This window comes from Populus nigra, chromosome 17, assembly GCF_951802175.1.
Source record: "Populus nigra chromosome 17, ddPopNigr1.1, whole genome shotgun sequence".
Classification (NCBI taxonomy): Eukaryota; Viridiplantae; Streptophyta; class Magnoliopsida; order Malpighiales; family Salicaceae; genus Populus; species Populus nigra.
Genome location: NC_084868.1, coordinates 5,155,706 through 5,178,575, shown reverse-complemented (window position 1 = coordinate 5,178,575; position 22,870 = coordinate 5,155,706). Strand labels below are relative to the sequence as shown.

The 22,870-nt window shown below is 34.9% G+C and overlaps 1 pseudogene; it reads left to right on the top strand.

Moving 5' to 3' along the window:
- The first annotated feature begins 826 nt into the window (after positions 1-826).
- Positions 827-22,870, top strand: part of LOC133676565 (uncharacterized) — an 82,901-nt pseudogene continuing 60,857 nt past the window's right edge.

Genomic DNA, 22,870 nt, shown 5'->3' with positions numbered 1-22,870 from the left:
CTGGTATTACCGCCTTTTTATTCATGCTTGTTATAATTATCTTTTAATTTTTATTGTTGTTATTATTGCTTATTAGTTGGAGTGTGAATTTCTTAATTGGTTGTATTTTTATTTTTGTGCTATTACTTTAACTTTTACGTTTCATTTACTTTTATTTGCAATCTTCTTTTTCTTTTTCTTTTTCTTTCATATTCATATAATTGTTATATTATTTTTCATCATGGCTAATGTTGAAGATGTAGAGGGTGAAGGGAGTGTTCAAGGTAATGGACCTCCATAATTCAATGATCAACCTAATTTTCAAACTCTTAGGGAGTATCTTCACCCAGTTAGACAAAGTACACCTTTGTGTATTATCTTACCTCTTAACCAACAAGCTTTCAATTTGAAACCGGGCATGATTCAACTTCTTTCCACATTTCACGGTATGGATTCTGAAAATCCATACATACATATTAAGGACTTTGAAGAGGTATGTAATACCTTTATTGATAGAACATGCACCGAGGAAACCATTCAGCTTAAATTGTTCCCATTCTCTCTAAAGGATAAAGCCAAGCTTTGGCTAAACTCTTTGCGTCCTAGGTCTATAGGTACATGGAGAGAAATGCAAGCTGAATTTTTGAAAAAATACTTCCCCACTCATAGGACGACAGCCTTACAACGTCAAATGATGAATTTTTCTTGTAGTCCAAATGAGTCATTTCACCAAGCTTGGGAAAGGTTCAAAAACTTGTTAAATGCATGCCCCCACCATGGTTTTGAGATGTGGAGGTTAGTGAGTTTCTTCTACGACTCTCTTACCACAGATTTTAAAAAGCTAGTGTCAACCATGTGTAATGGTGAGTTTTATAACAAAGAACCAAGTGAAGCCTTTGACTTCTTTGATCAATTGGCTAAAAACACAAAGCAATGGGAGACTTTTCTCCCACTTCATGTTGAGTCTAGAAACACCATTTCTCATTCAAGTGGGAAGTTCCAATTGAAAAAGACTGATGACCTTAATACTAGATTAGCCTCATTGGCTAGGAAAGTAGAGTCTCTTGAGATTAAAAAAGTGCATGTCATGAGTGAACAACAAGAGGAAAGCAGTGTTGTTTGTGAGAGCAAAGGGCATAGGACAACTGAGTGTCCTACCATTCCAGCCTTCAAGGAAGTGCTATATGGCCAAACTTCTGATTCAAGTAATGTTAGAAAGCCATTTTCAAAATAAGTAGGCAATCCCTACTCTAAGACCTACAATCCTGGATGGAGGAACCACCCAAATTTTGGATGGAGAAATGAGGGCCCTTCAATACCTCAAACATTTCAACCTCCACCCCAACCATTTCATGTTCCCACACATAACACGTACCAACCACCTCATAAGAGATCCCTAGAGGATACTCTTCAACAATTCATGCAAACGCAAGGAGGAATCAACAACCAAGCTTACAAATTTCAAGACCAGACCAATAGGACCTTAGATGACATTCGAAGTCAACTAACCAAGTTGACTCAATCACTAAGCATTCAAGAGAAGGGAAAGATCCCAGCTCAACCAATGCCAAATCCTAGAGGTCAGGTACACATGAGTGAATCCTCATCTAGTGAACCTTCAAACCATGAACAAGTCCAAGCCATCACTACCCTTAGAAGTGGAAAGATTGTTGACAAAGCTATAGGTTTTGGGATTCCTAAAGGTATTATGGAGGAGGAATCTAGGGAAAGTGAAGAGGAAATCAAAACACAAGTGACAAATGAAAGCTTGAGTGACAAAGAAGGTGAGATAAATGAGAAAGAGATGAGTGAGAAAGGAGATGATTCAAGAAAAATTGGAGTCAAAGTGAGTGATTTAGAATTTGTTCCTAGAGCACCATTTCCACAAAGGTTAGGGAAACCTAAACATGATCTTATAAACTCGAAAATCTATGAATTGTTCAAACAAGTGAAAGTCAACATTCCACTCCTTGATGCAATTAAACAAGTCCCCTCTTATGCAAAGTTCCTGAAGGACTTATGTACAGTTAAAAGGAGATTGAATGTGAAAGAAAGAGCCTTTCTAACTGAACATGCTAGTGCCATCATCCAGTTTAAGACCCCTCCCAAATACAAAGATTCTGGTTGTCCTACCATTTCATGCATTATTGGAAGTCATAAGATAGACCAAGCTTTGTTGGATTTAGGAGCAAGTGTGAATTTAATACCCTACACTGTTTATGAACAATTAGGTTTAGGAGAAATCAAGCCTACTCGAATCACCCTTCAATTAGCTGATAGGTCAATCAAGATTCCCAGGGGTATTGTTGAGGATGTGTTGGTCCAAGTAGATAAATTATACTTTCATGTTGATTTTGTAGTGTTGGACACCGCACCTATTCAAGGTTCTAATGCTCCCATCCCAGTCATCTTAAGTAGACCTTTCCTAGCTACATCCAATGCTTTAATCAATTATAGGAATGAGGTGATGAAATTGTCTTTTGGGAACATGACTGTGGAGATGAACATATTCAATGTCTCTAAACAAATTGGTGAACATGAGGACATTAGAGAGGTAGATTTGATCCAAACAGTTTGTCAAGAACACTTTGAGAGAGAGTGGATCAAGGATCAATTGGAGAGAACTTTAATTCATGATGAAAGATTTTGTTCTTTGGAATGTGTTGATAAGGAAGTAAGAGAACTCGAGACTTATCTAGATCCAATGCCTATTATATCAATAGGTCAATGGACCCCATCGTTTGAGTCTTTGATTTCACCCCAAGTGAAAGTTGAGGCATCTCTTGTCCAACCTTATAAACCAGAAAGGAAGCATTTACCGAGTGATCTTAAGTATGCATTTCTAGGGGAAGATGAATCATATCCTATTATGATTTCATCAAAACTTACCATAGAGCAGGAACAAGAACTTTTGAGAATGGTGAGAAAACACAAGAAAGCAATTGGGTGGACAATTACTGACTTGAAAGGAATTAGCCCTCTTTTATGTACACATAGAATCTATCTTGAAGAAAAGGCTAAATCTGTGAGGCAAATGCAAAGACGATTGAACCCAAACATGAAGGAAGTAGTGAGAGGTGAAGTGCTTAAGCTACTTGATGCAGGTATCATTTACCCTATTGCAAACTCAAAATGGGTTAGTCCAACCCAAGTTGTCCCTAAAAAATCTGGAGTCACGGTAGTGAAGAATGAAAATAATGAGCTAGTACCAACTAGAATCCAAACTGGATGGTGTATGTGCATTGACTATCGTAAGTTGAACATGGTGACTAGGAAGGACCATTTTCCGCTTCCATTTTTAGACCAAGTGCTTGAAAGAGTAGCCGGAAGAGCTTTTTATTGTTTTCTTGATGGATACTCAGGTTACAACCAAATTGAGATTTCTTTAGAAGAACAAGAAAAAACCACTTTCACTTGTCCTTTTAGTACCTATACTTATAGAAGAATGCCTTTTGGCTTGTGTAATGCACCAGCCACTTTTCAAAGGTGTATGATGAGTGTCTTTAGTGACATGGTGGAAAATGTTTTGGAAGTTTTCATGGATGATTTTTCAGTTTATGGGGATTCTTATGAGTTGTGTCTAATGCATTTAGAAAAAGTTCTTGAAAGGTGTGAAGAGAGCAATCTTATACTTAATTGGGAGAAGTGTCATTTTATGGTGACACATGGAATTGTCTTAGGTCACATTGTCTCTTTAAAAGGGATAGAGGTAGATAAGTCAAAGGTTAAAGTCATTCAAAAATTACCTACCCCTAGGACTGTGAAAGATGTGAGATCCTTTTTAGGACACGCTGGTTTTTACCGAAGATTCATTCATTCTTTTAGTACCATTGCCAAACCATTGTGTAACTTGTTGTCACAAGATGTTTAATTTGATTGGACATCAAAATGTCAAGAAGCTTTTGAAAAGCTTAAAGGGTTGTTGACCACTGCACCAATCATGCAAGCTCCTGATTGGTCTTTACCATTTGAACTGATGTGTGATGCTAGTGATTTTATGGATGGGGTTGTTTTAGGACAGAGAAAAGATAAGAAGCCTCATGTCATTTATTATGCTAGCAAGACTTTGAATGATGCTCAATTGAATTACACTACAACTGAAAAAGAACTCTTAGCTGTGGTCTTTGCATTAGACAAGTTTAGGTCTTATTTGGTCGGATCTCTTGTTCTTGTTTTAACTGATCATGCAGCATTGAAATACTTGCTCACAAAACAAGATGCCAAGCCACGTTTGATTCGATGGATCCTCCTACTCCAAGAGTTTAACCTTGAAATTCGAGATAAAAAGGGAGTAGAGAATGTAGTGGCTGATCATTTGTCCCGTCTTTCAAGCTATGAGACCATAATTGATGAATCTCCAATAAATGAATTCTTTGCTGATGAAAATTTATTTTGTGCAGGTACTGTTTCCTACATTGGCTCTCCATGGTATGCTGACATAGCAAATTACCTAGCCACATGTCAGATTCCTTCTCATTGGTCTAAACTTGACAAACAAAAATTCTTGCGCAACGTGCGTATCTTTTTTTGGGATGACCCCTACCTAATTAAATACTGCCTTGACCAAATTGTTAGGCGGTGCATCCCTGATCATGAAATTCCAAGTGTCATTAATTTTTGTTATGCATTAGCTTGTGGTGGGCATTTCTCTTATAAGAAAACCACTGCTAAGGTCTTGCAGTGTTATTTTTATTGGCCCACCATGTTTAAAGATGTCCATGCCTTCTGTGTTGCAGATGCTAACAACTAGGTAACCTTACTAGGCGTAACATGATGCCCCTAAACCTCATTCTTGTTTTGGAAATATTTGATTGTTGGGGGATTCATTTCATGGGACCTTTTCCGAGTTCATTTGGTAACCAATTCATCCTTGTAACTGTTGATTATGTGTCTAAATGGGTGGAGGCCATTACATCTCGAACCAATGACCATCGAGTTGTGGTCAAATTCTTGAAAGAAAATATTTTCTCTCATTTTGGCATGCCCCGTGCTATGATTAGTGATGGGGGAAAAGATTTTTGTAACAAGCCCATTGGGATTTTGATGAGAAAATATGGTGTAATTCACAAGGTCAGTACCCCCTATCACCCACAGACTAATGGCCAGGCTGAGTTGGCAAATAGGGAGATCAAGAACATTTTAGAGAAAACAGTCAATCCAAACCGTAAAGATTGGTCCCTACGACTAGTTGATGCTTTGTAGGCATATCGCATTGCTTACAAGACCTCTTTAAGAATGTCTCCTCATAGGCTAGTTTATGGAAAGCCTTGCCATCTCCCTGTTGAGATTGAGCACCGTGTATATTGGGCCATCTGGCAATTCAATGATAATGAAAACGAGGTTGGCAAAAATAGAAAGCTTCAATTGGATGAATTAGAGGAGCTGAGAAATGATGCATTTGAAAATGCAAAAATTTCAAAACATAAGATGAAAGCTTTGCATGATAAACATATTTTTAGAAAATCCTTTCATGTTGGTCAAAAGGTTCTCTTGTATAATTCACGATTACATCTCTTTCCTGGGAAGTTGAGGACAAAATGGATTGGTCCATTTGTGATTAAATCCATATCTAAGCATGGTGCATTTGAGGTAGAAAATCCTAAGAATGGAAATATTTTCAAAGTAAATGGTCATCGATTGAAACCTTATCTTGAAAACTTTGTGGCTGAAGTTGAAACATTGGATCTTGAAGATCCAATACCATTATAGTATCAGAAGTAATGAGTTTTATTTTTGTCATTTTCATTTTTATTTTTATTTTTGTCATTTTCATTTTTATTTTTTTTCTCTTTCTTTCATCTCTTATATTTTCTTGTTCATGCATTAGGGACAATGCATTATTTTAAGTTGGGGGGTGTGAGGTTCTTTATTTTCAAAAAAACAAAATTTGATGTTTTCTTTTAGTTGTGATATGCAGGTTAAAAAAATCAAGCAAGAAGTCAGCTCATATCCAATTCAATCAGACATTCATCCTTGAAAAAAAGGGGAGTAACAATTTTCTAATCTTTATACTTTTCTTCTCTTCCTTTTTTTTTTTACATTGAGGATAATGTAAAACTTAATTTTAGATATTTGATTATGTTGAATACTTGAGATGACCATGCTTGTTCGAAAAAAAAACTTGCATTTGTATGTGAATGAGACTTGTTTAGGATCAACATTACATTTTTTGATTCATTATTGTGTTGAACATTGCATGCTTTAATTTGAGATAGATAATATATTATAAAGCAAGATATAGCATACTTTTTTTTTAAAGATTATTGAAGTACATCTTTCCTTGTAAAAGTTGTGTGAGTTGTGTGATTATGCATGAAAGATGAATGTGATGCTTTACTTGTGATCATCCCTTTTGATCTAGTCCTAAACAAGATTTAAGTAAATAGAGTAATCATTATTACATAAATGTGTACAAAGTTCTATCTACTCCAATGTTTTGAGTTGCTCGGTAACTAGGGGTATTCATCACAAATGTTTATCTTTACGTTAAACGGCAGCTTGAAATATGAGTATACAAAGCACTTTAAGTTTGTGACTTTGTAAGTAACCGGGTGCATTCATCACAAATGTTTGTATTCGCGTCAAAAGGGAAGTGACCACTTAAAGAAAAAGAATAAATAATATCATCAAAAAAAAGAGAAAAAGAAAAGAAAAGAAAGTGTATATATATATATATATATATATATATATATTTATATTTCTCTAGTTTGCTACCTTGTTTGTAGTAGTGAGAAGGGAAGATTACAAGTTGAGTTTTCGCATGAATCAATTATGTTGGTTGTATGATAAATACGATTGAATTTGGAATTTTGTATGGATGTTTGATTTAGAGAATGTGAGTATGCTTATTTTTCTTTATTCGTTATTGTGTACACTAAGTTAAAGATACCAATGTTTGCATGATAGGTCCTTTAAGTGTGATGAGTCGAGCCTAATTATGTTATTATTATTCTTTTTATTTCAAAGGTTTTATGTTTTGTTTTGCTTGAGGATTAGCAAAATCTAAGTTGGGGGGTGTGATTGTGCATCAAAAGTATCATTAAGTCTTTTATTTTACATATGTATTTATTGTTTTTATTTGGGTTTTTTATAATAATTGATGTGCTTTTTAGTAATGAAGTTTCTTTTAATGTTTCGATAGGTTTTTGGAGCTTAAATGAATTATTTCAAAAAATTCAACGTCGGAATTCAGAACAAAGAATTGAAGAGAAATTTAGTTGAAGATTGAAGCAAATCTTGGTTCAAATAAGTGCTCCAAATTTGCCCAAAAAATCAATTCTATTCCAATTCTAGAAAAGAATATCATATGATCTATTTCAAGCCCAAACTTGCCTTATGTTGTGTGCAAACTTCAACCATCAAACACTCAAGGTTTTAATGTCAATCTTAGCCCAAATAATAGGTACATTTGTATCCTTATATGATGCTTAAATTCAGCCCCAAATCAGCCTCAAATCAGCTCCAAATCAGCTCCAAATCAGCCCAAACACAATCCATGATCTTACATGTCCACGCAACAAATAACATTTGATTTATTTTGGGTAATTCATTGACCTAAGAGGGCAAGCACATGGATGGAAAGCTGGAGGGGACATTGTCACATTATTTTGGGTCAAAAAGAAGAAAGAGACAGCTCACAAAGGAGGAAGAAAAACGTGTACCAAAGTGTTCTCCAAGCTGGCCTGATTTGATTTTCCAGAACACCTTTCGGTGTTTTGCCCATAACTTTTGACTTATATGTCCAAATGATCTGTTCTTTAATGATCTGGAAAGCTAACAGAATGGCCTATAAATGTATCTCTAATAGACATCTCCAAGGGAGGCTTCTAAGAGGGTCAAATTGCTGTCCAAAGTTAGAATCAGATTTGTGTCTGAATTTTTACTGAAATTATGTTGTGTTCTTCTTTATAGATTTCGGTTCTTTAGCTTGTAAAACTCATTATTTCAGTTTGATTCAAGTTATTTTATGTTTATTAAAGTGTTATTATATATAATCATGGTTGGCTAATCTTCTTCTTAGATCCAAATCAAGGATGATGGTGGTTGAGGTGAGTTCTTTAAGATATGAATGAATCTTAATGTCTATCTTTTCATTTTCTTCATGAATGTTTTATTATTGCAAAGAAATTTTAGAAATCATTTAGGTAATGTTATAATCTTGAATTTTTATGCACAAACCTTAGTTTTGGTATAGAGATTGCTTGATTCAATGTTTTACTTAATATGAAAATACTTGTTCATTCTTAAGCAATAATCAATCTTCATCTTTTTAAACTTCCGATCTAATATCACCATCGTTGATATTAGGTTGAGTTATCTTATATATGTTGAAGGAATCACCAATACATCACCATTAAAATTGATTTGGACCAAGACTTACTTTTTCTTGTCATTTAAAATCTATTTACACTTTTTTATCTTGGAAAATAAATCCACCAATCATTTTCAACCAAGTTATTGTTATTTTAATTTCTTTTGAGTTTTTTTTTTGTTACCTAGCTTAATTTCCAGATCTAGCTCTCTGTGGAAGAAATCAGAACTGATCATTGAAACGAACATTAATTTATATTATGAATATTTATCTCTTCTTAACATTGGTTAGTTAACAGATCCGCCGTATAACTAACTCTAACCATCAAACAACCACAATGTCCACACTAGTAATTTAATTCAATGGCAGCCTTAAGAACTAGATAAGTTGATTAATCAAGAAAACATAACTGTCAGTAGTCTATATTTGATTTGATTGAATGTTCTCCCTAAGATTAATAACATAGATCCGCCACAATTATTAAACTCAGTTGCTTTACAAGTTCATATATCACAACTCCGATTTTGATATCAAACTTAGCAATAGATTGTCTACAATAATAACTTAGAGTTCGCTCTAGCAATTAAAATAAACAATCATAGAAAAAATAAGCGTAGGAAAACAAACATATTCATCATATAAACTGAAAAGAAAAGGTAAAATAAATCTCACAGTTCTTGAAATCCAAAGGTTTCCATGTCCATACAACCAACAAAAAGTGTTTAGTCTTACATGTTTGTTAAACAACTAATAAAAAAAAAGGATGAATGCATAATTTCGAGTTTCTTAGAGGATGGGGGTGTTTTTCTCCTCTTGGTTGGTTGCCCCCCTTCTCTTCTCTCATTCTTTTTATATCCTAGGAAACTCTAGTCTCTATTTTACAAAATAGTCCTCCCTTAAGTAGACTGTTTACATTTAAGTACTTCAATAACTATTTTACTAAAAAAGGAGAAATAGCATTGCATGAAATCTTCAAGCTTTGACTTAGAGTAGCTAAATTGCTGAAATAAAAACTTGGATATCGGTTTAGATGCTTCGGAACGTAATTTGGACTCGTTTCTTCACGAAACCTGTTTGCTGGTAGAATTCAGTTGTCATCATTGAAAAATCATATCTCCCTCATATGAAATCTTTTTTGGCTAAAATTTGGAGCATTTATAGGCCTTTGAGTCAGGAATCCAAAATAATTGAGTTTGCATCAATTGAACTTCTGTAGCTCTAGATATTTAAGTCGGAATGGCTGAATGTCAACATTAGCAGATTGCAAGATTTGACTTTGAAGGCTGCGATTTCCATGCTCTTTCTTATTTTATTTTCTTGCCTCAGATATACAGAAAGGTATGGATGTTAGCTTTTTAATGCCACTGGACTAACTTCATTTCAACCTCTAGAGCTCATGCTCTGCACAAAACATCGACTGAAGGTCAAATCTGCCAATTATCTCCAATTTACTCCTTTTTGCATCTTTCATCCAAAAGTGCCTTCAAAACATAAAATAAAGAATATCAAGGCATTTTATATATAAAACATAGGCAAAATCTAGTTAAATGTGGGTGAAACTATTAAATAATATGGTTGCATCAGTAACTAAGGAAATGATATGGTGGGATGTTTAGTTTCCGGAGGAGGGAAACTAAAGTTAAAGTGATAATATTTAGTCGCCGAAAGATTAATGACTATGGAATTGGTGAAGCTGATACTTCATCATCAAAATATCAATCATTAAGGAAGCAAATTGCAAACATGAAATATTTGATAAGATTAGCTTCGGCTAATGGCATCCAAGTCGAGATGGCCGGGAACATTTGATTAGATTAGCTGCGGCTAATGGCATCCAAGTTGGATGGGCGGGAATATTTGATAAGATTAGCTTCAGCTAATGGCATCCAAGTCGGGATAGCCGAGAACATTTGATCAGATTAGCTGCGGCTAATGGCATCCAAGTCGGATGCCCGAGAATATTTGCTCAGATTAGCTGGCATCCAAGTCGGGATGGGCGGGAACATTTGCTCAGATTAGCTGCGTGACACGACCAAAAGATTGATGTCTTTTCCCAAGTGCAGGAGTGTCGAAGTAATAAATAACCCGGCAAGACCGGGGTCGAACCACAGGGAGGTTAAATGTATAAATTATAGATAACAATAATACAAAAGTAACAATAACAACAACAATAACAACAACAACAACAATAATAATGATGATGATAATAATAATAGTGAAGAAGAAGAGGAAGAAGTTGATGAGAACTTTTGAGATGGAAGATTAATGTAGGATTAAACAATGATAACAACAAATGTCAAGGTTAGAGGATCCACTAATGGTATTTCAAACAAGTATAGTATAAACCCTTATTATTCAATTGGAAACCACACACAAGGAGGTTCCAATCAGATTATAAATTGTTAACATGATTACATTAGCTATCTTATTCAACTAATGCTAATACTTGTAAATGTTGTCAGGCATTCATGATTATAACTTATGTTAACAACAAATCAAGTTCCTTTCATAGCTCAGGTGTCGGTTATACCATACAGTATGGGCTATGAAAGTGCCAAGTATTTGTTGTACCAAGTGTTATACAACATAAATCTAGATTAACCATTTAACAAGCAAAGTATTAAAAGTGAACAAGATAACAAATATAAAGCATGTTAGTATCCAACATTAAGGTCCATGTTAAGTTTATATTATACTTATTCTTACACCATTAGTGTACCCTTTTCACCTTGACATAATTAACTTAGCTAGACATAATGAAAGAAAGAAACATAAATAAACAAGGAAAGGAAATGAAAAGCATAAGCAAGAGATTAATATAAGCAAAACTTAAGCATTACAAAATAAAGAGAGAGCAAGAGCATGATCTTGATCTTGATCTGAAAACCAAGATACCTAAATACATGGCAAATGTCTCCTTTTATAGGCCAAAATTCGGAACTATTGATTTGTTGACTAATTGATGAGTGGGTGGCCACATCTTGACTTGGTGACAATTCTTATCTTCTTGTCTGCCAAAAACGTCATTGATGACGTCATAATTTGAACAAACTTGAATCATGAAAGTTATAGGAAATTGTCTCATCTTTCCAGGGTAAAAATTTGAGATCATTTGGACTTCTAGAACTCGAGATATGGGTTGAACACTGAACAGTGTCTGGGCTGCAGGACAGATTCGGACTTCTTCTTTGTTGCTACAATATGGACTTGAAAACGGCCTTGTTAAATCTTGGGCTCCACATGAAAGTTGTAGGCCTATGTCTTATCTTTCCATCCATATAAAATGGACCTAAATCCAAGATCTACAGCTCCAGATATGACCCAATTACCGAACTGTGTTCCAGTTTGGATTGCACCAGCATCTCTTTGGCCATCTTTTTGTCCTTTCAATTTCAGTACTTCAACTCATCAATCAATTCTTTCATTTATGTGATAGGCCTGCATTTAAGATGAACATTTACCATAAATTAAAGGTATCTTATATAATTAGATATGTTATTATAAAACACGCTTTAGTTAAGGAGTTATTGATACTTCAAGTGCAAAATGATGATATAAAACCTTGATAAAAATGCACTTTTAAGTACTAATCACACCCCCCAACCAGCTTATTACTAGTCCCTAGTAATTAAAGCGTTAAAATAGAAAACAATTTGCAAAATCCACAAAGCAAGGCATTCATCATTCAACTTCCATTAATCTATCCAGATAAACAAACTCTCATTAAATTTTATATATCTGCTCAATACCTCTTAAACAAAATATTAATAAACCTTCCTTGTTATGTGCTCAATGTATGAAACATAGATGATGGGGCTTTTGTTGGAAGAAAACAATATTTTGTTCTAATGTTTAAGGTTAACTTCCTTGGGTTGGGATTATTTTATTTTATTTTACTCTTTTTTTTTTTAATATCTATACATAAAACACAATGCATCTTTAACCCATGTAACGAGCTTTCGGCTAATGATTCCCAGACCAGTTGATCTTAGGGCATTAGGTGTTGAGACACCCCTACGAGCTTAGTAACTCGGGTTGCAGATATTGATACGTAGATAGTGCAATGTTTGATTCCCTTAAGCTTTTCTCCTTAACCCATGTAACAAGCTTTGGGCCAATAACTCCCAAGTCAGTTGACTTTAGGGTATTAGGTGTTAAAACACCCCTTCGGGCTTAATTGCTTAGGTTAGGGAGGCTACGAAATCAAACTTATCTACGTTTTTATTATCATCATTTTCTTTTCTTTTTTTTTCTTTCTTTTTTTTTTTCTTTTTTTTTTATTTTTTGCAAATTATAGACTATCCCTATCCCTTAGTTGTTACCTTTAACAAAAGAACGTAAATAATGTAATAATCCAATGTGCAACCCACAATCATATGTTAAAGTGTGTGTGTGAAAATGAAGGTTTACGAATACTTGTTAAATGAGTATATGAGCAGAATTAAGTGATAGCAATGCGAGAGTTTGTAAACCTGAATATTTCAAGAAGTATTCTAATAGGCCTTGTTATGAATATTGCAAATAACCATTAGAAAATGTTTACTAAGATGCGTCTCAAGAGTCATTCCCCCTTACTCTACCATCCTAGTAATAACAGTTTTACCCAATGGTTTTTAAACAAAAACAGTTAGTTGGTTAGTTTTTTTTTTTTTTTTTTTTTAATTACTACTACCCTCTCCCCCCAACCAAAACGAGACATTGTCCTCAATGTTCTAAGGTAGAAAGATAGAGTATAGAAGACATCACCTGAAACAACGAACATTAACAAACCTGAAACACACTTAAACAAATATAAAAAATAACAGAACAAAATACTATGTTAGAAATAAAACCAAAAGACACAAGGATTCACAAACGAAGGCTCAAATCCAATCTAAGCTTTTTACGGCTTTCTGTAGTTGACCAATTGATGCGACTCATGGAAGGATCAATTACAGGGGTGAAAGATTGTAGTTTGTCGATCAATTGTTCAGCCGTAGCAGCAGAGATTATGATTTGTCGTGCCGAAGATGTTAGAAATTCCTGTTCCACAGCTTGATCAAGAAAAGACAACAAAGTATCATAAAAACCATTAACATTGAGCAAACCTATAGGTTTATGGTGAATGTGAAGTTGGGCCCAAGAGGAAATATGAAAGATCTCTTCCAATGTGCCCAGACCACCTGGTAAGGCAATGAAGGCATCAGCATGGTTAAACATTGTATTCATTCGATCAAACATTGTGGAGACCTGTAGTTCCTCTCCAATTGTTCTTCCAATGATGTCCCCTTTTGTTAAAGCTTCGGGGACGACCCCCAAAACTTGACTACCTCCTAAAAATGCAGCTATTGCCACACCCCCCCATTAACCCAAGGTTGCCTCCCCCATACACTAAATGAATCTTTTTCTCAGCTAGTACCTGACCAAGATGATTTGCTGCTTCTAAAAAAGCTATTTCCTTCCCAGGACTGGATCCACCGAAAACACAAATATTTTTGATGTGATAACTTGAGGGACCTGCCATTTCTACACACTTCTATATCTGTCTAATGTAAGGGATAAGTAGAAATGAGGGGAAGGAAGAGAAGATTTTATAGATGAGAAATTGAAGATGCAATCATACCACCTATATGTAGGCCAGCTGGAGTCTCACACTCTTTCTCTCTTTATTTATTTATTTATTTATTTTGAAAAAGCATGTGTATGTACAGGTAGTTGTGATTGTGGCTCACATCTTCCCTTGGTTTTACGTCCAAGAACGGCTTAAACGCCCTCTATGGGTCGGGGATAGGCTTCCCATCCAGTTTTCTTAAAAACTGGCAAACAGGGTCTTTTTTAGTCAGATTCCCAAGACTAAGTCTATCATGTTCTTTATGAAAATGGGGCCATAAATCATGAATTGCACGATGCACATCTCCACTAGGATGCGTCTCAAGGGTCAACAAAAGATTATCTAAAGACCCCTTACTCAGGCCATCTTTAATGAATTGTATTTTATCTTCACGGTTTATAGATACCATTCCTAAAGAACGACATGTTGCATTACAAGTCCATCTGGCACATCGGTGACAGACTTTCAGTCGTTTTGCACGACGTTTCTTTGCAAAAGTGCTTTTACCTGTTCCAGGCATGTGTGAAATGAAAGAATCGGAGGACTCACCTAATAATCGGACCTTTGCTTCAATCAGCCAGCGAATATCTTCAGGAATTCCATGATTCATCAACAACTTCAATCTTGCACACCTAGCACGGTAAATTTTTGTAATCGCATTCTGAGGCAGAGCGGGAAAATACTTTTTCAATTTTTCAAGAGTGGTGTCCATTTTGAAATGAGAATTGGAGAAAAGATTCAAAGAAGAGAGAAAGAGCAAAGAATTGCACAAATATATACAGATATCAGTTATCATGGGAAACTGAAAGAACCGACTAAAGTCACGGAGTACCGTTATCCGCCTTTTGACCGGGGTGAGAGAAACTAACAAAACACAAAACAATGTGAGAAAACGAATCAATCTTTATATACAGGATCACTCAATTCAATAGAGGCATTTTCAACTGAAAAATTGTCAAAGTAGACTTTCAAACGATGTCCATTTACCTTGAAAACATTGCCATTCTTTGGATTCTCGATATCACAGGCCCCATATGGATACACATGTTTCACAATGAAAGGACCACTCCATCTTGACCTTAGTTTTCCAGGAAATAAATGGAGTCGAGAATTATAAAGCAAGACTTTTTGACCAACATTGAATGTTTTTCTCAATATTTTCTTGTCATGCAACTCTTTGATTCTTGCTTTATGAATTCTTGAATTTTCATATGCATCATTTCTTATTTCCTCAAGCTCATTTATTTGTAATTTTCGCAGTTGACCAGCATCATCAAGGTTTGAATTAAAAGCTTTAATAGCCCAATAAGCTTTATGTTCAAGTTCCACAGGCAAGTGACAAGGTTTTCCATAGACTAGTCTATAAGGTGACATACCTAATGATGTTTTATAAGCAGTTCGATAAGCCCAAAGTGCATCATTAAGTCTTAAAGACCAGTCTTTCCTATTAGGGTTCACTGTTTTCTCCAAGATTTGTTTGATCTCCCTATTAGCAAGCTCTACCTGTCCACTAGTCTGAGGGTGATAAGGGGTGGCAACTTTGTGAGTGATTCCATATTTCTTCATTAAAGACTCAAATGGCTTATTGCAGAAATGTGTTCCACCATCACTTATCATGGCTCGAGGGATTCCAAATCGACTTAAGATATTTTCTTTCAAGAATTTTATCACTGTTTTGTGATCATTGTTTCGACTTGGAATTGCCTCTATCCATTTTGAAACATAATCTACTGCGACTAATATGTACACGAAACCAAATGATGAAGGAAATGGACCCATGAAATCTATACCCCAACAGTCAAAGATCTCAATGACAAGAATAGGATTTAAAGGCATCATGTGACGTTTTGAAATAGATCCCAACTTTTGACAATTTTCACAAATCTTACAGAATGCATGTGAGTCCTTGAACATGGTGGGCCAGTAAAATCCGCATTGTAAGATTTTTGCAGTTGTCTTTCTTGATGAGAAATGGCCCCCACATGCCTCAGAATGACAAAATTTAATGACACTACTTACCTCATTGTCAGGAATGCATCTTCGAAATATTTGATCAGGACAATATTTGAATAAATAAGGGTCATCCCAATAAAAGTTCTTTACTTCGTTCAAGAACTTCCTTTTGTCTTGGGTACTCCAATGAGCTGGCAATTGTCCTGAAACAAGAAAATTAACAATATTAGCAAACCAAGGCATCGTAGAGACAGAAAATAAAGATTCATCAGGAAAGTAGTCATCGATTGGTGTGATGTCAGATTTTGAATCTGTTGTCAATCTTGACAAATGATCGGCGACAACATTTTCGGTGCCTTTCTTGTCTTTGATTGTGATATCAAATTCCTGAAGTAACAAAATCCACCGAACCAATCTAGCCTTAGAATCTTTCTTAGAAAGAAGATATTTCAATGCTGCATGATCACTAAAAACAACAACAGGTGAGCCAACAAGATAAGACCTGAATTTTTCACATGCAAATACTACTGCAAGTAATTCTTTTTCAATGGTGGTGTAATTCATTTGAGCACTATTCAAAGTTTTACTTGCATAGTAAATCACATAGGGTTTCTTATCTTTTCTTTGTCCCAAGACAGCACCCACGGCATAGTCACTAGCGTCACACATTATTTCAAAAGGTAAAGACCAATCAGGAGGTTGAATGACTGGAGCAGAAGTAAGCTGGTTTTTAAGTTTAACAAAGGCTTCTTCACAATGTTCAGTCCATTCAAAGATATTATCCTTTGTCAGAAGGTTACTCAAGGGCTTAGATATTACGCTAAAATCCTTGATGAACCTTCTATAAAAACCAGCATGTCCTAAGAATGATCTAACATCTTTAATAGATTTTGGTGTTGGCAAGTTAGCAATTAACTCGATTTTAGATTTATCAACCTCAATTCCTTTTGATGAAACAATGTGACCAAGTACAATGCCGTCTGTTACCATAAAGTGACATTTTTCCCAATTCAGTACAAGATTCTTCTCTTCACACCTGCTCAAAACCTTTTCTAAGTTAGTCAAACAATCATCAAATGAATCACCAAAAACAGAAAAATCATCCATAAAAATCTCAAGAAAACGTTCAACCATATCACTGAATATACTAAGCATGCATCTTTGAAACGTGGCTGGTGCATTACATAATCCGAAAGGCATTCTTCGATATGCAAAGGTACCAAATGGACATGTGAAAGTAGTTTTCTCTTGATCTTCTAATGCAATTTCAATTTGGTTGTAGCCTGAATAGCCATCTAGGAAACAATAAAATTCATGACCTGCAACTCTTTCTAGAATTTGATCCATGAAAGGTAAAGGAAAATGATCTTTTCTAGTCATTGAATTAAGTTTCCTATAATCAATGCACATGCGCCAACCAGTAATAGTCCTAGTTGGAATTAACTCATTTTTTTCATTTGTTATCACAGTAACTCCAGACTTCTTAGGTACCACTTGAGTAGGACTTACCCATTTGCTGTCAGAAATAGGATAAATGATTCCATTATCTAGAAGCTTAATGACTTCATTTTTCACTACTTCTTTCATATTAGGATTAAGCCTTCGTTGCATTTCTCTAGAGGGTTTAGCATTTTCCTCCAAATAAATCCTGTGAGTGCAAATCAAAGGACTAATTCCTTTTATGTCAGCTATGGTCCATCCTAATGCATTTTTGTGCATTTTCAGAGTTTGTAATAACTTACCTTCTTGCTGTGCATTAAGTTTGGAAGAGATTATTACCGGAAAAGTTTCATTTTCTCCCAAAAATGAGTATTTGAGATTGAGGGGTAACGGCTTCAAATCAGGTTTTGGTGGTTGAACACTTGAAGGTATTGGCTTAATTGATCGTGGCGGCAATTCCTCAATTTGTGGTCTCCAATTACTTGCCTTTAATTCTTCCTGAAAATAAACCATTTGCAAATCATCAGATTCATCAATCTCAATTTTATTGGAAGTGGTTTGAAATTGATCATGAACGAATTTTTCAGTAAAGTCCACTTCCTGTAAATCATTATCATCCCCAGGTTGCTTGCAAATGTTGAAAATATTCATCTCCAATGTCATGTTTCCAAAAGATAGCTTCATTAGTCCATTCCTACAATTAATCAATGCATTAGAAGTTTCAAGAAATGGACGTCCTAAAATAACAGGAAATGAATTACATGCTTCAACAGGTTGTGTATCCAAGACAATAAAATCCACAGGATAAATGAATTTATCGACTTGTACTAACACATCTTCAACTATTCCTCTAGGCACTTTTACAGATCTATCGACAAGTAAAAGAGTCACAGAAGTTGGTTTTAACTCACCTAGATTGAGACTTTGAAAAACTGAATATGGAAGTAAATTCACACTAGCTCCAAGATCAAGTAAAGCTCTTTCAATTTTATGTTCTCCAATAAAGCATGAAATTGTAGGACAACCAGGGTCTTTATATTTCAATGCATTATTGTTCTGAAGAATGGCACTTACTTGTTCGGCTAAAAAGGCTTTCTTTTTCACATTCAGTTTTCTCTTCACAGTGCACAGATCTTTCAAAAATTTAGCATAAGAAGGAACCTGTTTAATAGCATCCAGCAAAGGTATATTGATCCTTACCTGTTTGAAGGTTTCAAAAATTTCAGAGTTGTGATTGACTTTCCTTTGTTTGGTCATGGCATGAGGAAATGGAAGTGCTGGCGGAGAATCAGTCTTTTCTTTGCAATGATCAGATTCAACCCCTTCCTTACCCTCAGAGATTGACTCATCATCATTCTCACAAGGTTCAAGAATGGGTTTTTTAATAACCTTACCACTACGAAGAGTGATGACTGATTTGGCTTGATCCATGTGTTGGCTTCCAGAACTACTTGCATTTACATTGTATTGCCCCTTTGGATTTTGTTGTGGTTGAGAAGGAAACTTACCTTTCTCTTGGAAACTGAGAGCAGATGTGAACTTTGCAAGAGTATCTTTAAAATCTGTCATGCTTTGAGCAAGTTGAGTGTTAATTGCCTCTTGCTTTTCCATAAATGCATGCAATGTTTCCTCAAGATTTCTTCTATGAGGGGGAGCATAAGGAGGTGCATATCCATGAGAATTTTGGAAATTATGATGTGCTTGAAACGGTGGCTGTGAAGTTTGAGCATTATTGTTCTCACTCTTCCAACTAAAATTTGGATGATTTCTCCAACCAGGGTTATATGTTTGCGAATATGGGTTATGGTTGGGCCTTTGAAAATTGTTTAATGCATGGGCTTGTTCATGGAGACATTCTTTAAAAGAAGGCAAGGTTGGACAGTCATTGGTTGAATGTTCATTGGTTTCACAGATTTGACATGCAATGTCTTGAACAGATTTTAGTTGACCACTCTTTTTTAATTCTAGTGCCTCAACCTGTCTAGCTAAAGATGAAAACTTGGCTTGGAGGTCATGATCTTCCCTAAGGTTGTACATACCTCCACTAGATGTATGAGGTTGGGTTTTACTTGGTGCCTCATAAGTTCCTGTATTGTCCCAATTTTGCGCATTTTCAGCTAGCAAGTCTAGGTATTCCATTGCTTCATTGGGGTCTTTATCCTCAAAAGTTCCATTGCACATCAATTCAACCATTTGCCTATCTCTAGGAGTTAACCCTTCATAAAAATGTGAAACTAATCTCCATGTTTCAAAACCATGATGGGGGCAAGTATTAAGTAAGTCTCGATACCTATCCCAACATTGATAAAATGTTTCTCCTGGTTTTTGAGAGAAAGTAATGATTTGTCTTTTGAAAGAGTTTGTTCTGTGGGATGGAAAAAACTTCTTTAAAAATTGTTGTTGCATTTCATCCCAAGCACGAATGGATCCAGGTCTCAAATTTTGTAGCCATGTTTTAGCTTTATCTTTTAATGAAAAAGGAAAAAGCTTCAATCTAATGGTGTTCATGCTACAATTTGAGTCATTATACGTGTTGCAAACCTCCTCAAATTCCCTTAAATGCAAGTATGGATTTTCTAAATCTAAGCCATGAAAAGATGGTAAAAGTTGAATAATGCCTGTCTTAAAATTAAAATGAGATGCATCAGGAGGAAAAACTATGCATGAGGGTGCACTTGTTCTTGTGGGATTCATGTGGTCTCTAAGAGTTCTAACCCGAATATTCTCATTATTCTCATTATGAAGCGATTGGTTATCTTCTTCAGCCATATTTTCTGAAAATGATGAGGATACCCTACAAAGTCTACCACTTAATGTACGTGACCACACTCTCATGCACGTGTAAGAAGAGAATAAAAGGAAGAAGAAAACAAAAGAAAGAGAAACAAAACAAAAGAAACAAAGTTAGATACAAGAAAAGAGAAAAGAGAAAAGAGAAAATAAAATAAATACTATAATTTGTACAAGAATTTACCTCCCCGGCAACGGCGCCAAAAACTTGACACGACCAAAAGATTGATGTCTTTTCCCAAGTGCAGGAGTGTCGAAGTAATAAATAACCCGGCAAGACCGGGGTCGAACCACAGGGAGGTTAAATGTATAAATTATAGATAACAATAATACAAAAGTAACAATAACAACAACAATAACAACAACAACAACAATAATAATGATGATGATAATAATAATAGTGAAGAAGAAGAGGAAGAAGTTGATGAGAACTTTTGAGATGGAAGATTAATGTAGGATTAAACAATGATAACAACAAATGTCAAGGTTAGAGGATCCACTAATGGTATTTCAAACAAGTATAGTATAAACCCTTATTATTCAATTGGAAACCACACACAAGGAGGTTCCAATCAGATTATAAATTGTTAACATGATTACATTAGCTATCTTATTCAACTAATGCTAATACTTGTAAATGTTGTCAGGCATTCATGATTATAACTTATGTTAACAACAAATCAAGTTCCTTTCATAGCTCAGGTGTCGGTTATACCATACAGTATGGGCTATGAAAGTGCCAAGTATTTGTTGTACCAAGTGTTATACAACATAAATCTAGATTAACCATTTAACAAGCAAAGTATTAAAAGTGAACAAGATAACAAATATAAAGCATGTTAGTATCCAACATTAAGGTCCATGTTAAGTTTATATTATACTTATTCTTACACCATTAGTGTACCCTTTTCACCTTGACATAATTAACTTAGCTAGACATAATGAAAGAAAGAAACATAAATAAACAAGGAAAGGAAATGAAAAGCATAAGCAAGAGATTAATATAAGCAAAACTTAAGCATTACAAAATAAAGAGAGAGCAAGAGCATGATCTTGATCTGAAAACCAAGATACCTAAATACATGGCAAATGCCTCCTTTTATAGGCCAAAATTCAGAACTATTGATTTGTTGACTAATTGATGAGTGGGTGGCCACATCTTGACTTGGTGACAATTCTTATCTTCTTGTCTGCCAAAAACGTCATTGATGACGTCATACTTTGAACAAACTTGAATCATGAAAGTTCTAGGAAATTGTCTCATCTTTCCAGGGTAAAAATTTGAGATCATTTGGACTTCTAGAACTCGAGATATGGGCTGAACACTGAACAGTGTCTGGGCTGCAGGACAGATTCGGACTTCTTCTTTGTTGCTACAATTTGGACTTGAAAATGGCCTTGTTAAATCTTGGGCTCCACATGAAAGTTGTAGGCCTATGTCTTATCTTTCCATCCATATAAAATGGACCTAAATCCAAGATCTATAGCTCCAGATATGACCCAATTACCGAACTGTGTTCCAGTTTGGATTGCACCAGCATCTCTTTGGCCATCTTTTTGTCCTTTCAATTTCAGTACTTCAACTCATCAATCAATTCTTTCATTTATGTGATAGGCCTGCATTTAAGATGAACATTTACCATAAATTAAAGGTATCTTATATAATTAGATATGTTATTATAAAACACGCTTTAGTTAAGGAGTTATTGATACTTCAAGTGCAAAATGATGATATAAAACCTTGATAAAAATGCACTTTTAAGTACTAATCACTGCGGCTAATGGCATCCAAGTCGAGATGGCCAGGAACATTTGATCAGATTAGCTGCGGCTAATGGCATCCAAATTGGATGGGCGGGAACATTTGATAAGATTAACTCCGGTTAATGGCATCCAAGTCAGGATGGCCGGGAACATTGACAAGATAAGATTCGGCTAATGACATCCAAGAGTTTATAAAAGAAAGCAATGAAAAGGTCATAGTGTTCGTAAATAGGACGATCTGAATTGAGTAATGAGTTAATTGACACTAGTAATATCCAAATTGGGATAGTCATGAATACCTGAAGAGATTATTGAAGGTTAAGATTAATGAGGTCATATTGAAACGATAAAGAAATTGTAAAAGTATATGAGACATCTAACATAAGTTAACTATATGCATTGTACTAGGATTTCATTAATACTCCCTTATATTTTAACACGTTTATGAATTTGATGTTGTAACAGGACCTTCGTACACCCAAGTTGCTTGGTAGTCATTTCGGGTAGTACTTTTATTAAGGGCATGTAACGTAATAAAATAGAATATTAGTAGCATGAACATAAGACATGTCTTTTGTGTAAATTGTAATATATTGAATCTTAATCTATGTAAATGTAGTAAGCTGTAAATCTCATATATTATTATGCTAATTGGAATCCTTTAATTTATTTAAATTCTATTTACATAATTTATGTTAAATATAAATTGAATAACTGACATGCTTGCTGATAGTAGAACTTATATCAAGAAGTATATTGATTTGATGACATATTAAGATGTATTGATGACTGAATGGTGTTATGATAGTGTAGTCGATAACTTGGTATAGACTATATACAAATGAGACTTTGACGAAATTTTGGTAGAATATAAAAAACAATTCACACTAAATTTTCTAATGCATTCAGAAATAAAATATTAAAATTTGAGGTCATTACAATTTAAATCCTTAAACTTAATTAATTCTTTCAATTCTGGTTAAGTTTAGATTTCAACATCAATTTTCTTTCTTTTAAGTCTTTCTTCATCCCATCTTGTTAAA